We start from the raw sequence: 14502 nt of genomic DNA, 5'->3' as shown, positions 1-14502 counted from the left end.
GGATTATAACTCAGGTCTTATAATTCTAAACATAATGCTGCCATTAGGGATTCTGTGGAAAGGATTTCTATATTGAGTGTTGTTTTATTAATCATTTCAGCAACGTCCAACTCTTTGCCACCTCAGTGGGAGTTTTCTTGGCAGAGACGTTGGAGTAGTTGGCATTTCCTTCTCTATCTTATTTTATAGATGAGAAAACTGAGGCAAAAAGGGTTAAGGGATTTACCCAGGGTCACATGGATAGTAAGTTTCTGAAGTTGGATTTGAACTCAGGAATATGGGTTTTCCTGATTCCAGGTACAACACTCTTTCCACTGCAGCACCACTTAGCTGCCCCTTGCATTGGGTATGAGATATTGAAGCAGATGACCTTTAAGGCTCTTTCCTCTCGACATTTTCCTGTCTCACAATTCTGTGAACATCGTGCTTTGATCTTATTCATAGAAACCTTATGAACAGCTGAAACTCACAATGTCTCCAGAGCCCTTTCTTTGGAAAACATATGACCCCCCCCCCACCTCCCATCCTACCTCACCTGCATCTTCAATGGCCTTGATCCAAGAAGTATCTAAGCATCTGGGTTATAATTCTCTGACATGCAGAGAGCATTCTACGGCCTGCATTAGCCTCCAACCTATTGAATTGCCCAAGTTGTTGCCTGACACTGGTTAGGATGTCTAATATGCTTTGAAATAACAACGTTTAATGGACCTGAGAAGACACTGACATATGAATCTATTTCCTCACCTGTCAGCAAAGCTATTTCCATGAGACAAATCAATGAAAGGTCATATGTTGGGAGGTTTAAAAAAAAGACATTTCAGTGTGGCGTCTGGTTCTCTCCCATTTACCCACTAAGTGAAGCAATGGAACATTACCCTGAAGTAGCTGAGTTTCATTTCCAGAGGATAATCCCGAGGCTATGGGGAAATAATGTCAGAGCATTATAACGTGTGAAATAATGACCCAACCTGCCAGAATTTACCCAACCGCATGTGTCTCATCCCTTTCAAAGCCTTCCCCTTTGGAAGTTGAATGATGTTGGGACTCCTCTTTGGGGATGGTGTTTAGAGTTCTTTTGAGTCTCCTTGTTGATTGCAAATCTTTATCCTCTTATGGTAGATTTGATTTTTAGATACAGTACACGGTATCTTAGAGCCAATTGTCGTGAATGAGGTGAGTGATCAAGCTAGGAAAGACTCAATTTGGTCCAAAATAAGATACAGCCAGGAAAGAACAAGATAGTCTTGATGTGTGTTTTCTCAAGACCGTTCCCAATGAGAACAGACATGAAGATCCATGAGCAGCCTCTGCATGTCATGGATATCACTCATATAGACAGACAAATTAGATATATATATAGGTTTAACAAATAACCAGTCACATTACTTTGCAGTCACACCTTATCTTTAGAGTTTTCATTTGCCAAATAATTTTTAAGACCTTCTAAAAGGGAGCCTCTTCCTTTGCCCTCTGCATACTTTATTATTGTGGGCAAATTATGAAATACAGATTAAATTCAGCAAATATTGATTAAGCATTTACTATGTGCCAGGCTCTGTGCTGAGTATCAGAGATCCAAAGATGAAAAATGATACAGTGCCTACCCTCGAGGAACTCTCATTTTACTGGGAGTAGAGGAAGGGAGATAGCAAGTCTACAAATAACTCTAAGGAAAGGTAGTGTGTGAGGTTGCTGAGAGACTTTGGTCACATGCTCTGGGCAAATTTCAAGAGGGAGAAACCTCTTTGAACTTGGAGACAGGAAAATGCTTCATGGAAGAGGTGGTGCCTGACTTTCATCTTGAAGGAAGAGAAGGATTTCAGTACATTTGAGAATGACCTGCAAAAATGTGCTTTAAGTGCTGGGATGCTGGAACGATGGTGGAGTGAGAAGTAACTCTATTTGGTATAGTCAACAAGCATTTATTAAGGACTTGTTGTATGTCAGGAATAATGCTAAGTGCTGAGTAGTACAAGTACAAGCAAAAAAAGAAAGATAATCCCTGCTCACATAGAGCTTATATTATATAGGGAATTTATTATATTCTACATATTATATAGGGAAGATAGAAACTAAAAGGAAGCTATAAAGGGAAGCAGGGAGAAGGGAATGGTGGGAAAAAGAGATCAAAGGATCAAGAGCTAAAACCAGGAGAGGAAGAAAAGATGAATGGGGCTAGCCTGGGTACTTTCCTTAAAATAAAAGTTCCAGAAGGAACTGACCAATCAGAAAAAGAGACTGAGGAGTAAGACATCTACAGAGCTAGAGTGAAGTGAAGTGAGGGTGAGATGGCTACTTTGACAAAGCAGAGAAAGAGTCATAGGCATTGAAATATTACCTTTGGGGGAAAAGGCAAGATCATAAAATCAAAGATATAAACACTAACAAAATTATATCAATTTTCAGATACTATGTTCGCACTCTTATACATGTCAGATGTGCCCTTCTCAATGGGAAAGGCTTTAATAAAGCACACACCAAGACTATCTTATTACTTTCTGGCTGTATTTTATTTTGGAACAAACTGAGACTTTCCTTGCTTGGTCACTCATCTCATTCACCACAATTGGCTCTAAGGGACTTTGTATTGTATCTCAAAACCAAACTCCTAGAGAATCAGCGAAGCAACTAATTAAGATGATTAATATCTTTAGTACATAGCCAGATTATAAAATCCACAGAAGTCATCAGAATTTCTATACGGTACCATAAACAAAAAAACAAAAAAAATTCCACAACCCAAGAAGGAATGACAGTACGAGACATTCCATTCAAAATAACTATAAAATATCTGGGAGTTAAGCTACTAAATTACATATAAGATTTATTTAAATTCAACTACAAAGCCCTGTTTACAAGAAATGGAGACAAATAATTGGAGAGATTCATTGTTCATGGTTGAACTGTACCTGTGTGATAAAACGATATGAATTTGTAGTGAACCTAGTCAACGTGATTTGGTGACTTTTCTAGCTCTCTTTAGTACATCTGACTGAGGAGAGAAGCATGCAGATGATAGAAGTAATCTAGAGCTGGGGATTGGTAAAGCATGATTGGTAGTACTTTAATAGAAATATGGGAAGAGTGAAATAAGCCAAAGGAACAATATACATAACTGCTACAATGACAAAAATTATAAAAATCACAAAAAGGAAACAGAAATGAGTAACTGAAAAAACCACCGAAGGTTCCAAAGAACAGTCAATGTAATGTAGCTCTTTCTTCACAGCACAGAGATAGGGAACAATATTTTGTCAGATCTAGTCAGTGAATCCCTTGAGGTTGGGGAGGAGGATTGGAGGGAAGGAGTATTTCACTTAACTGTTTTTCATTGTTATATGGGGGAGTTTAGTTAAGAGGGAAAAAGTTCTTTAAGAAATGGCTTTAGTGCAAAATAAAAACTATCCATAAAATATTTTCTTAGATGTACAAATAATCTGACAAAAATCAATAGCATTTCTATATAATAATAAATCTAGGAAGAAGTACTAGAAAGAGAAGTCCTATTCAAAATATCTACAAAATGCATAAAATATCTGGGAGCTGATCTACCAGAACACACAATACCTAGATAGATACAATTGCAAAATACCTCTTAAAGAAGAAAATATCACTTGTGATTTGAACAGAATAAACAAAGAAGAATAAAAAATAATGGAACACAATTATAAATGGTATGTCTTGGAAAAAACTATAGTTGATAAGAACTGCTGGGAAAACTGGAAATAATTTTGGCAGAAATTAGCTTTAGACTAGCACAATATATAATGTTCCACAACCAAAATGGATATATGGTCTGAATGTCATACTCAGATTATGAAAAAATTATAAGCTTTAACCTCTTAGGGTGGTAGTTAGGAAAGGGGTATGTAAAATTGTAATGAATAAAGGGAGAGAGACAGGTACAAGAAAATAAAATAAATACTTTTGATTAAATGAAATTGAAAAGCTTTTCTATAAACAAAAGTAATACAAATAGGATAAGAGAGGCAGTTATTGCCTGGGTGAGGAAAGGAGGGATAAGTATGGCAATCTTGGAATCAGATGTTTCTGATCAGGTTCTAATATCTAAGATATCTAAGGTAGATAAATCACACACACACACACACACACACACACACACACACACGCACACTCACATACTCCCCAAATGTCATTTCCCAAGAGAAAAGTGATCAAAGGGTATGAACAGTTCTTGACAAACTTATTTTAAAAAAAGAAACATAAGAAGGAATGTGGATCATGTTTAAAGAGATCATAGGAGGATCAGATTTTAGAGTTCAAAGAAACCTTAGCTGTCTTAAAATATTACAGCTAGAAAAGCTCTTGTGCAACTAGATGACACTGCAGAGGATAGAATACCTGGTTTGGAATCAGGAACATTGCTCTTCCTGAGTTCAAATCTTGCCTCAGATACTTACTAACTCTGTGACCCTGGGCAAGTCACTTCATCATGTTTGCCTCAGTTTCCTCATCTGTCAAATCAATGAGAGAATGATAAACTACTCCAATATCTGCAAGAAAACCCCAAAGGGGGGTCACAAAGAGCCTGAAATGATTAAACAAAGATCTTAAAAGATAATAGTGGGATTTAGAACTGAAAGGGATCTTAGATCATCTAATCCGGGGGTGGGGGACTTTTTTTCTGTCATTTAAATATTTATAACATCATTTCCAGGCCTCAAGCAGTGGGAGGTGGTTGTACCTAGCTTTCAGCTCATCATTGCATGTGGTTGCCTTAGCAAACGATTTCATGAGCTATATACATCCTGTGGCCTGGATGTTTCCCACCCCTGATCAGGTCCAATCCCTTTATTTTACTGAAGGGGAAACTGAGTCTCAGAGTAGGGGGTGTGGGCCAAAATCACAAAAGTGGTAAATAGCATGTCTCATAGGAATGAAGATTTTCTGAGTTCAAATCCATTGCTTCTTCCCCCGCCTCCTGAGGTTTCATCGAGTGCTTTTGTAGTAAGATTTCATTAGATCCAGGCCTACCATATCTTCCTTAGGACACACTAGAAGGGATGGAAAAAAAGAGTAGAAGAAGGTGGGGGCATATGTGGGAAAAGGATCATCCTGGACAGAAATGTGAAACATTCCACTTGCCCCCCACGTAGTAAGTATGTCACACTCGTTTGTTAAATGCTCCTGCTAAGTGATATTGTCCCATGGAAGCAACTTATCCCTTCATTTTGGGCTGCATGTAAGGAAGGAGCTGAGGAAATTCGACGTAAGGAAAAAGCAGGGGTCTAGCAGCAGAAACCACCAGACTGACTTTTTCTTACATACTGGAGCAGTCTGGATAAAGTCATCAAGAAAGGAATTTCCAATTAAACCTGATCCCTCCAGCAGTGCCGCTGCTAACAAGTGACAATTATTGATCCTAATAACCTTTACAACGCGTGTCTCATCCAGCTTCCAATTTGTACTCGTCCCTTGGCATGTCTGAAAGCTGGTTTTGTTCTGCTCTCATTATTTGAATCAGTCAGTCCCCATTCAGGTCTCAGGTGAGATGTGACACAAGAAGGGAGAGATTTACCATGTGTCTTGACTTGAGGAAAAGAAGAAAACAAACCTGGAATGACTTGGTGGACGCGTGACAGAGTAGCTCTTTGGAGTTGGCTTTGGATATCTATGGTGTGTTTCTATGTTTATCTGCATGTATGTGTCTATGTAACTTACATGTCTGTGCATATTAGAAAGCCATGTGAGCCAGTGTAATGTAATAATATATAATAGCAGAATTAATAATAATATAATAGTAGACTTGAAAGAGTGCTAGATTTGGAGTCCCAGTTCTAACATTGCTGTTTACTATCTGTTACTTGCAGCTAGGTGGCGCTGCAGTGGATAGAGTTAGAAAAACTTAGTCCTGAGTTCAAATATCACCCCAGACACGTACTAGCGATGTGACTCTGAGCAAGCCACTTTACCTTGCTGGCCTCGGTTTCCTTATCTGGAAAATGAGCTGGAGAAGGAAATAGCAATCCATTCCATTCTAGTATGTTTACCAAGAAAACTCCCAAATGAGGTCATGAAGAGTCAGAGATGACTGAAAAACCACTTCTCAACAATAATAACAACAAAATCTGAGACTTACTACTGGTTTGTTATGGTAGCCAGTGTCATTAGATTAGGGAGGTGATACCCCCATGTTTTGAAAAATGGAAAATGCTAGAGACAATTGAGCACTTATTACTCGGAGCTCTCATTGTTGACAGTGTTTGTGCCCAGCTTGGGAGCTGCAGTCACATGGGCAGAGTTTCCCTAAGAATGGCCTAGTTGCCTAGTTCTAGAGAATCCGTAACATTAAGGAAAGGTTAGGGCAAGATGGACTTTGGCCACGTGTTTTTAGATTCCCAAAATGTTAGAGACAGAAGAAACTGGACAGATCTTTTAGTCCAGTTTTTCCCAAGCTCTTGTAGCCAGAAAACACTGTGGGACTTGAAATATATTGATGCCATTATCAGTGCCAGTCTGGGATCTGGGGACCCTGGAAGGAAAGTCACAGAAACTTTCAAATGAGTAAAGGAAATCAGGTTATACTGAAATTGCCACATATAACTGGATATTCCGGATGTGTTTTAGCATTTAATATCTTAGTGGGGAAAATGGCGCCCACTCGAAATTTTCTTTAAAAAAAAAATGCAATTCATTTTGCTCCACATTCCATTGAACATACTTGGGGAAACTAGGTGCTTTTCCGGCCCCTCCAATTTATAGAGGAAAGAAATTCAGAGAAAGAAGTAACTTGACCAAATCATATAGCAAATCATCACTAGAACTAGAACCCACATGTAGATCCCCAGACTCGTGCACTGTGCTCCTTCTACCCCACTTTGTTCCTCCAGTAGAATTTGTTCATGGTGTAGTATACAGGATTCTGAACTAGGAGTCCAGATGTCATGTGTTCAAATCCCACCTGAGTCACATGTTCAAATCCCACCTGAGATTTTATATTAGACAAAGCAAATCACTTTGTCTCTGTGCCTGTTTCCTTATCATGAGGGAGTTGGACTCCTTGGCCTTGAAGTTGTTTTATAGCTAGAAATCTTTTTCTCTGTCACCCAGGAGAGAAGACTTTTTGAGCACTAGGCACATTGCTCTAGGGGCTTTGTTTTGCCAATGTAGACACCATCAGGAGCACTGGTGAGTTCAAACATCAGCTGGTAGCTGCTGACCCGGTTGGGTTTGCTTTGCTGCCTCTCTCTTTTCCTTGGCACCAATCACTGTTGCGAAGCAGCTTTGGGATTGGGAAATGGAAACCTGCCAGTTTCTCACAGTTTTCAAGTGTTTATTAAATAGAAAGTTGATAGTTTAGTAGTTGGGAAGCACCCCAGAGCTGTCATTTCAGAGCTATGAATATTATCACAGAGGTGACTTGGGAAGGGCCTTGGCTGCTTATGACTCATAATAGCATTTCGACTCAAAGTAAATGGAAGGCTAGCTAAAATTCAGATTATTTTAGATCCAGAATTGCTTTGGAATTCAGAAGAGAGGAACATGCTAATACCCTTGCCTGCTACAGATAATATAGGCAACAGCTTCAACCCACCTCTCCCTTCCTCTGGGGGGAAAAAAAGATCATTCAAAGTAGTTCACTTATCCTGTGGACATCTGTAATCCAGGTATGTGTGGTGAGAGCATTCCACTAAATGACATTTGAGGTCCATTCTAGTGAAAAATCTATGATCGTATAGCATATCCCTCCTCAGAACCTTTGAACAGTTCCTTATTACCTGATGAGTCAAATCCACCATCAACCTGAAATTTCCTTACCTGATGGTTCCATCTGCCAACTGGCCTAATCTAACTTGTCAGATTTACCTTTGTGTATTATATGCTCTGTACTGATCTCAAGCCTTTCAAAACCACCCCCTGATTTCCTCTCAACACCTTTATTCATTCCATTGCTTTTTTCTGGATGCCTTCCTTTGGCTCTTTGACTATCAAAATCTTACCCATACTTCAAAGTCCCATGCAAAATGGTATTTCCTTCATGAAGCCTTTCTCCAAAACCCCATCCAGAAGTAATTTCCCCTTCTCATTTCCCATATATCACATATTGTCTGTACCAATTAAGACATCAACATCAGCAATACTTATCACACGTTACCACATACTATGGGTTAAATATATCTTCCCTCTTTTAAAGCATATTGGAGGTTATAAAGCCTAGGGATAATACTGGATTTGCAGCTAGAGGACCTGGGTGCAGATTCCATCTCTGCCACTTATTAACTGTGTGGGCACTTGGGCACTTAACCTGGGTAAATTCCTGCTGCTTTCTCTGGTTCCTTTGGCTCCCAATGGAAAGTTCATCAAGATGCTCTCCTAGCAGCCATCATAGATCCCATGATTCATTATACTCATCCCAACAAGCCTTCAGTTGAGGATTATTCATTATGCCAGATAATTTCCAGTAAATGGAAATTCAGGCTCAATTAGTATTTGTTATGTCCAATTTTCCATTCACCTTCTACCAGAACCATTTTGGGTTGTCTACAATAGTTGCCCCACGCTACATGAAAGAACAGGCTCTTGAAGAAATCAGAAGTTTAATTATCATTTCTATGGAGATGACTCACAGATCTATATATCCAGTCCTAATCTCTTCAGTCCCCCATTGGATATTTCAAACTGGGTATATCATAGACATATTAAATTTAGCCCGATGAAAGCAGAACTCATTATCTCTCAATTCCAAACCTCTCCTTTTCTCACTTCCCTGTTTCTGTCAAGGGCAGCACCATGCTGGTCTCTCGGGCTCATAACCACAATAATATCTTTGACTGCCCTCTCTCACCCCACATAGCTCATCAGATGCCATGACTCTCTATTTCTGCCTCTGTGACATCTCTCATATTTGATCCCTTCCTTCTCATATAGCTACCATCTTGGTTCAGGATTTTTATCACATCTTGCTTAGACTATTACAATGATTTATTTTTTATTAAACTTTTTATTTACAAAACATATGCATGTGTAATTTTTCAACATTGACCCCTGCAAAGCTTTCTGTTCCAAATTATCCCCTTCTTCCCCCCACCCGCTCCCCTAGCTGGCAGATAGTCCAGTACATGTTAAATATATAAAAATATATGTCAAATGCAATATATGTATTACAATGATTTCTTAATTGGTCTCCCCGCCTCAAGTCTTGACCTATTCGAATCCATACTTCACACAGCTACCAATTCATTTTCACAAAGATTCCATCAGTCTCCTAACTCCAATGACTCCCCATTGCTTATAGAAACATACATCAATATCTCTGGCTTTTAAAGCCCTTTACAGCTTGACCTCACTCTACCTTCCCAGCCTCATTATATATATTCCTCCCTTTCCCACACACTAGAGTCCAACCAAAACTGATGCTTCCATTTCTCACATAAATAGTACTCCTCTCATCTCTTGCACCCCAGTGCTTAGCACGGTGCCTGAGGCATATTAAGCACATAATAAATCCTTATTGACTCATTAATTGATGGAAGCATGTCTTTGGCTTTTTCATTCTCCTGGGATTTTTTGGCTTGAAGACTGAGTCTAAGGTTTTATGTCTCAGCAGCAATTCTAAAGATCCAATGTCATTTCCAATTACTAACCTTGGAAGCAAACTTAGTAATAAGATGTCATATTAGTTGAGCTCTGTACTTTTCCAATCATGTTAATGGGCATGAATTTAGTGGTTCTCCCAACAAACCTGTGAGATGAGCATAGTGTTGTGTCTCATAGAACTCGACAATCCATTCAGATGGAATGAAGTACAGTAATGTAGTACCACCCCAGCATGAAAGAAATAAAGGGAAAAAAATGACAGCCCCCTCCTTCCCTCAAGGATATTGCAATCTAAGGGTTGGGGAAAGGAGGTCTTTGTAACATATATGCCCAGTGCTGTGATATAGAGGAGAATGAGTTTGGGAAAGACAAATTTCAGGGATCAGAAATCTTAACATTGGACCTCAGAAAACATTCAAGAAACCTCTTTCAGTTCACAGAGGAGAAAATGGAGACCTGAGAAGGGAAAATGAATTGTCCAAAGTCTCCAAGCTTGCGTGCAACAGAGCTGGGACTCAAATTTATGTCCTTTAACTCCCAATCCAATGTTCTAATATGCTAAATTCGTAGGATCCTAGAATCTAGAACTAGAAGAGAACTCAGAAGCTATCCTAGTCCAATATTCTCATTTTATAAATTAGGAAACTGAAGCTCACTGGGGGTAGTGTGACTTTCCCAAGATCATACAGATAAGTAAATGTCATAGAAGCATAAATCTACAACTGGAAGGATGGTCAGAGGCCATTTTAGTCCACCCCTCTTTTTGTAAATGAAGAAACTGAAGACTGGAGAGGTTGTGACTTGTCCAACGCCACACAAGTCGTGAGCTATCAGAGGTATGATCTGAAACCAGATTCTCTTGAGTCCAGAGCCAATGGTCTTTGTAACTCTATTACTCCTTCTTTCTCTAGATGTGACAGGGAGGGAAAGTAAGCCTTGAGAGGTCAAGGTCTGGTATGCAGATCACAGATCAGTGAATAGCAGAGGTAGAATAGACCAGCAGTGAATATAGGTTCTTGCAAAAATAAAAACATTTATACATTTGACTAATTGCACCCGGGTCTTCTACTTTTCAGTTCAGGGCTGTGGTTGTTTTTTTTCCCCCAAAACCTAAAACCGTAAATTATCTCAGCCCCTACAGATGGTCTACAAATCATACCCATGATTTTCTGTACCTCAGGAAGAGAAGCACAATTTTTGTCCCCAGGGAATTTATCCAGTTACAATTTTTCTATGTGACAGCCAACCATTTTTGTCCTGACCCAGGATGTGCCGTTGCTCACAAAATCTGTCAGGAGCTGGTCAGCTCTCTCAGCCAGGACTGCCAACTCCCTTGCTAATGCAGATCATTTTATATTTGGGAAGTCAAAGAGAGGTGGGGCCCTTTTACAAATGTATGTAAATGGAGATAGACCCATTTGACAGTGCCAATGGTGAGTGAGCATATAAGGACAATAAGAGCCGGTGTAGTTCAGAAGATCATAGGGCCATAGATTCTGAGTTGGAATGAACAGCAAAGGGCCTCTACTCCAGCCCTTTCATTTTCTAGCTGAGGCTACTGAGGATCCAGAAAGTCAAACCACGACTCCCCAGGATTACCCAGAGAAAGGAAGAGTTGGCACTCAAACTCATGGCTCAGAGCTCTGAGTGAGTCCAGAGCTTTTTCCATGCGAGTGAGCGCACTGGCCCTGCAGATTCTCAGGGGCTACATTTATGGAGCATTCACTTGGACCACGTCTGTGTGCTTATCACTTTTCTCTCACTCTGGGAGAAGAAGCCAAACCTGACTGGCTTGCCTAACTAATCTGAATTCGACTTGAGAGACCACTATACTGACGGACATTTAGCTTTTGTCACAGAAGTCTCTCTACCACGAAATGGCCTATTTTTATGTCTGCGGTTTTCAAACATATTAAGGGGGCATAGTCTTAGACAAGTGCCATCTTCAGACTTATCACCTAATATGTCTCCGGAGAGTTCTTTCATTGTAGGATTTCTCTAACCCCCAGCTAAGGGCAAGGTCCAAAGCATAGGAGGGAAAGGGGTGGGGAGGGTGAGAGGGAGGGAGAGACAGATACACAGAGAGAGACAAAGATAGGCAGATACAGAAATAGAGAGTGGGACAGAGAGACACACACAGAGAGAAAGAATGATAGAGAAAGAGAGAGAAAAAGACAGACAGATGCAGAGATACATAAGAGACAGAAATACAAAGAGAAAGAGTGAGATAGAGACAGACAGACACAGAGATAGAGAGAAAGTAAGAGAGAGAATGAGAGAGAGGAAGAAGGGAGAGAGGGGAAGAGGGAGAGACAGAGAAAGAGAGATAGAGACAAAGATAGACAGATACAGAGAGACAGAGACACAGAGAGACAATGAGATAGAGACAGATACACAAATACACAGAGGCAGAGATTTAAAGAGAAAGAATGAGATAGATACAGAGAGAGACACAGAGAGAAAATATGAGAGAGAGAGAGAGAGAGAGAGAGAGAGAGAGAGAGAGAGAAAGAGAATGAATATGACTGAGAATCAGAATACAGGGAAAGTTTCTGGGAATCTCAGTGATTCTAATATGCCTTTTCCATACCCACTCTACACTAGCCCATATATCTATAATGGCAGCTCAGCTATGAGCCATTAGGTGCTATCCACTGCCATAGTGCTGACCCATCTTGTACCTCTCAGTTTCACAGCTGTGCTTGACCATAGTGCTGATACATGTGAATGGCAGGTTGCCTATGGCAACACAGCACCCAACTTTCCCAATGATGAAGAATGAACATTTTATGTTCTAGTATCTAGTACTTGAAAGAAGTGAGATTAGAGAGCTTAGGGGAGAAAGAAGGTATAATGATGCCTTTGAAAGAACATCAAATTTGAAGATTATGTGTTATAAGGCATGGTTCTCTGGAAAGGATTGAAAGAAAGATCCAAGAAGAAATTAAGATGATAGAAAAGCTAAATATCATTCAAACTTTATTTTTATAAAAATAGCAGAGAATTTGTAGTCAAGGGACCTAGGTTCAAATTCTAATTCTTTCCTAGCAAAATGACTTTGGAGATGCTACTTCCCCTCTGTGTGTGCCTCAGTGTCCTCCTCTATAAAATGAGGGATTTGGACCAGATAATCTCTGTGACCCCTGCCACCTCTGACATTCTCTGAATGTGTAAGTGATTTAACGAGATGGGTATTTCCCCAACAAAACGTATAACACATTCTATCCAAAATGGACCCCACCATTTCCCAAACCTATCGATAGTTTTCTACTTCATTTCCTTATCCCAGCTCTCCTCTGTGCTTGAACTGGCTTCCCCTCCCCATTTTTCCTAATTTCTACCTGATGGATTCCTAGCCATGCTCCGAGATCCAAATCAAATACTCCTTTCTCCACAAACTCTTTCATGTCTTCTCTCCGTCAGAAATGATTATTCCCTTCTTTGACATCTCGTGGCATTTTGTACTTTGGCATTCTATTCTAGTTACTTGCAACTGCGTCTTATCTCCCATAGGAGATTGTGAGCTCTTTTGAGAGTAGGGACCATGTCAATTTTTGTCTTTGGATCCCCTGGCAGGTGGTAGGGGTGAATGTAATAAATTAAGGCTCAGTTCTGCCCCCATGCATTTCCGACATAACCTCATCCATACTACTCCTTTCATGGACTTCATCCAGGGTTCATGACTATTGGCAAGACTCCCTGAGGTTCTCTGATTTGCCTCATTCTACAAATAAAGGGTTTTATTTAAAAAATGCCAAGGCCGTGACACGTATTTGTCTTTCCCTCCTGGAATTTTTCTGAAAGGTCATGCTTACAGTAGATCTTACCAATAAAAATGATTCCAATGAAATGTGGATAAATGATGCTACACATCATCAAGTGCTTTTGAATTAGTTTCCATGGAAATGTGAAGATGAAATGAAGTAATAATTTCAGGGAAAAACAGCTGAAGTTGAAGATAATGGAGAAATGGTTTGATAAAAGCAAAAGAATAAAGTAATCAAGAGAACTCCAATCAATTACTCTTTTTTGTTTGCATTCACTTGATTAATTTGTCAGGGATATTATTAACCTTCCTTGTGATGTATTTAGTCATTGTTTTTGAGACTTGGCATTAACGGTGGCCTTATAGAAATATGGGCTGAGGAGGAGTGTCCTTTATTTCAATTACTCATGAAACAGGTGGGGCTTCTTTGGAAAGCCTCCGTAAAATAAGAGTAGCGGGGTAAAAAAAATTACCATCCTTTTTTGAATTCACAGATCCAAATGTCATTCAGCATCTTCAGAGTTTACAAAAAGTTTGTAGTTTAGAAATTTAATGGAAAGTGATTTTTCTCATTGCCAGATTGGATGGATAGCTGAAAGAAGAAGATGTCATTAGAAAGACTCATTTTCTTTTTTTTTTTTTTTTTTTTTGCTGAGGCAATTGGGGTGAAGTGACTTGCCCAGGGTCACACACCTAGGAAGTATTATGTGTTTGAGACTAGATTTGAACTCAGGTCCTCCTGACTTCAGGGCCCGTGTTCCACCCACTGTGCCACCTAGCTGCCCCATTAGCAAGAGTTCTAAAACTTCTTAGAATATGTCATTCCCCTCTTGCTTTCTTGCCTTTTCTCACTCAGTTCTCTATAACTGAAGGATCCTCCCTTTCCCTTTTTTCCTAATTCCTACTCAACCTTAAAAGCATAAGTTAAATGCCCCCTCCTTTAGAAAGACTGCCCAGATTTCCATTCCCCAGGAGATAATAATCATTTCACTATACATGTGGTGCCTCTGTAATGTATTTTTATGCAATATTGGGCATTATAACTATGCCACATGATGTAGTACAAAAAAAAAAAACATTTTATCTGAGTTCAAATCCCAGCTCTGCCACTTATTACCCATGTGACCTTGAGCAAGTCCCTTCCCTGGGCCTCAACTTCTAGCTGACTGAAAGGG

General features: G+C 39.7%; 1 protein-coding gene across 2 annotated transcripts in view; it reads left to right on the top strand.

Moving 5' to 3' along the window:
- Nucleotides 1-14502, top strand: part of HS6ST2 (heparan sulfate 6-O-sulfotransferase 2) — a 283186-nt gene that overhangs the window by 222126 nt on the left and 46558 nt on the right. The gene's annotated exons all lie outside the window — the stretch shown is intronic.

The sequence above is a fragment of the Sarcophilus harrisii genome, chromosome X (assembly GCF_902635505.1).
Source record: "Sarcophilus harrisii chromosome X, mSarHar1.11, whole genome shotgun sequence".
Classification (NCBI taxonomy): domain Eukaryota; kingdom Metazoa; phylum Chordata; class Mammalia; order Dasyuromorphia; family Dasyuridae; genus Sarcophilus; species Sarcophilus harrisii.
The sequence above is the reverse complement of the archived record's forward strand: the minus strand, read 5'-3'. Positions and strand labels throughout refer to the sequence as shown.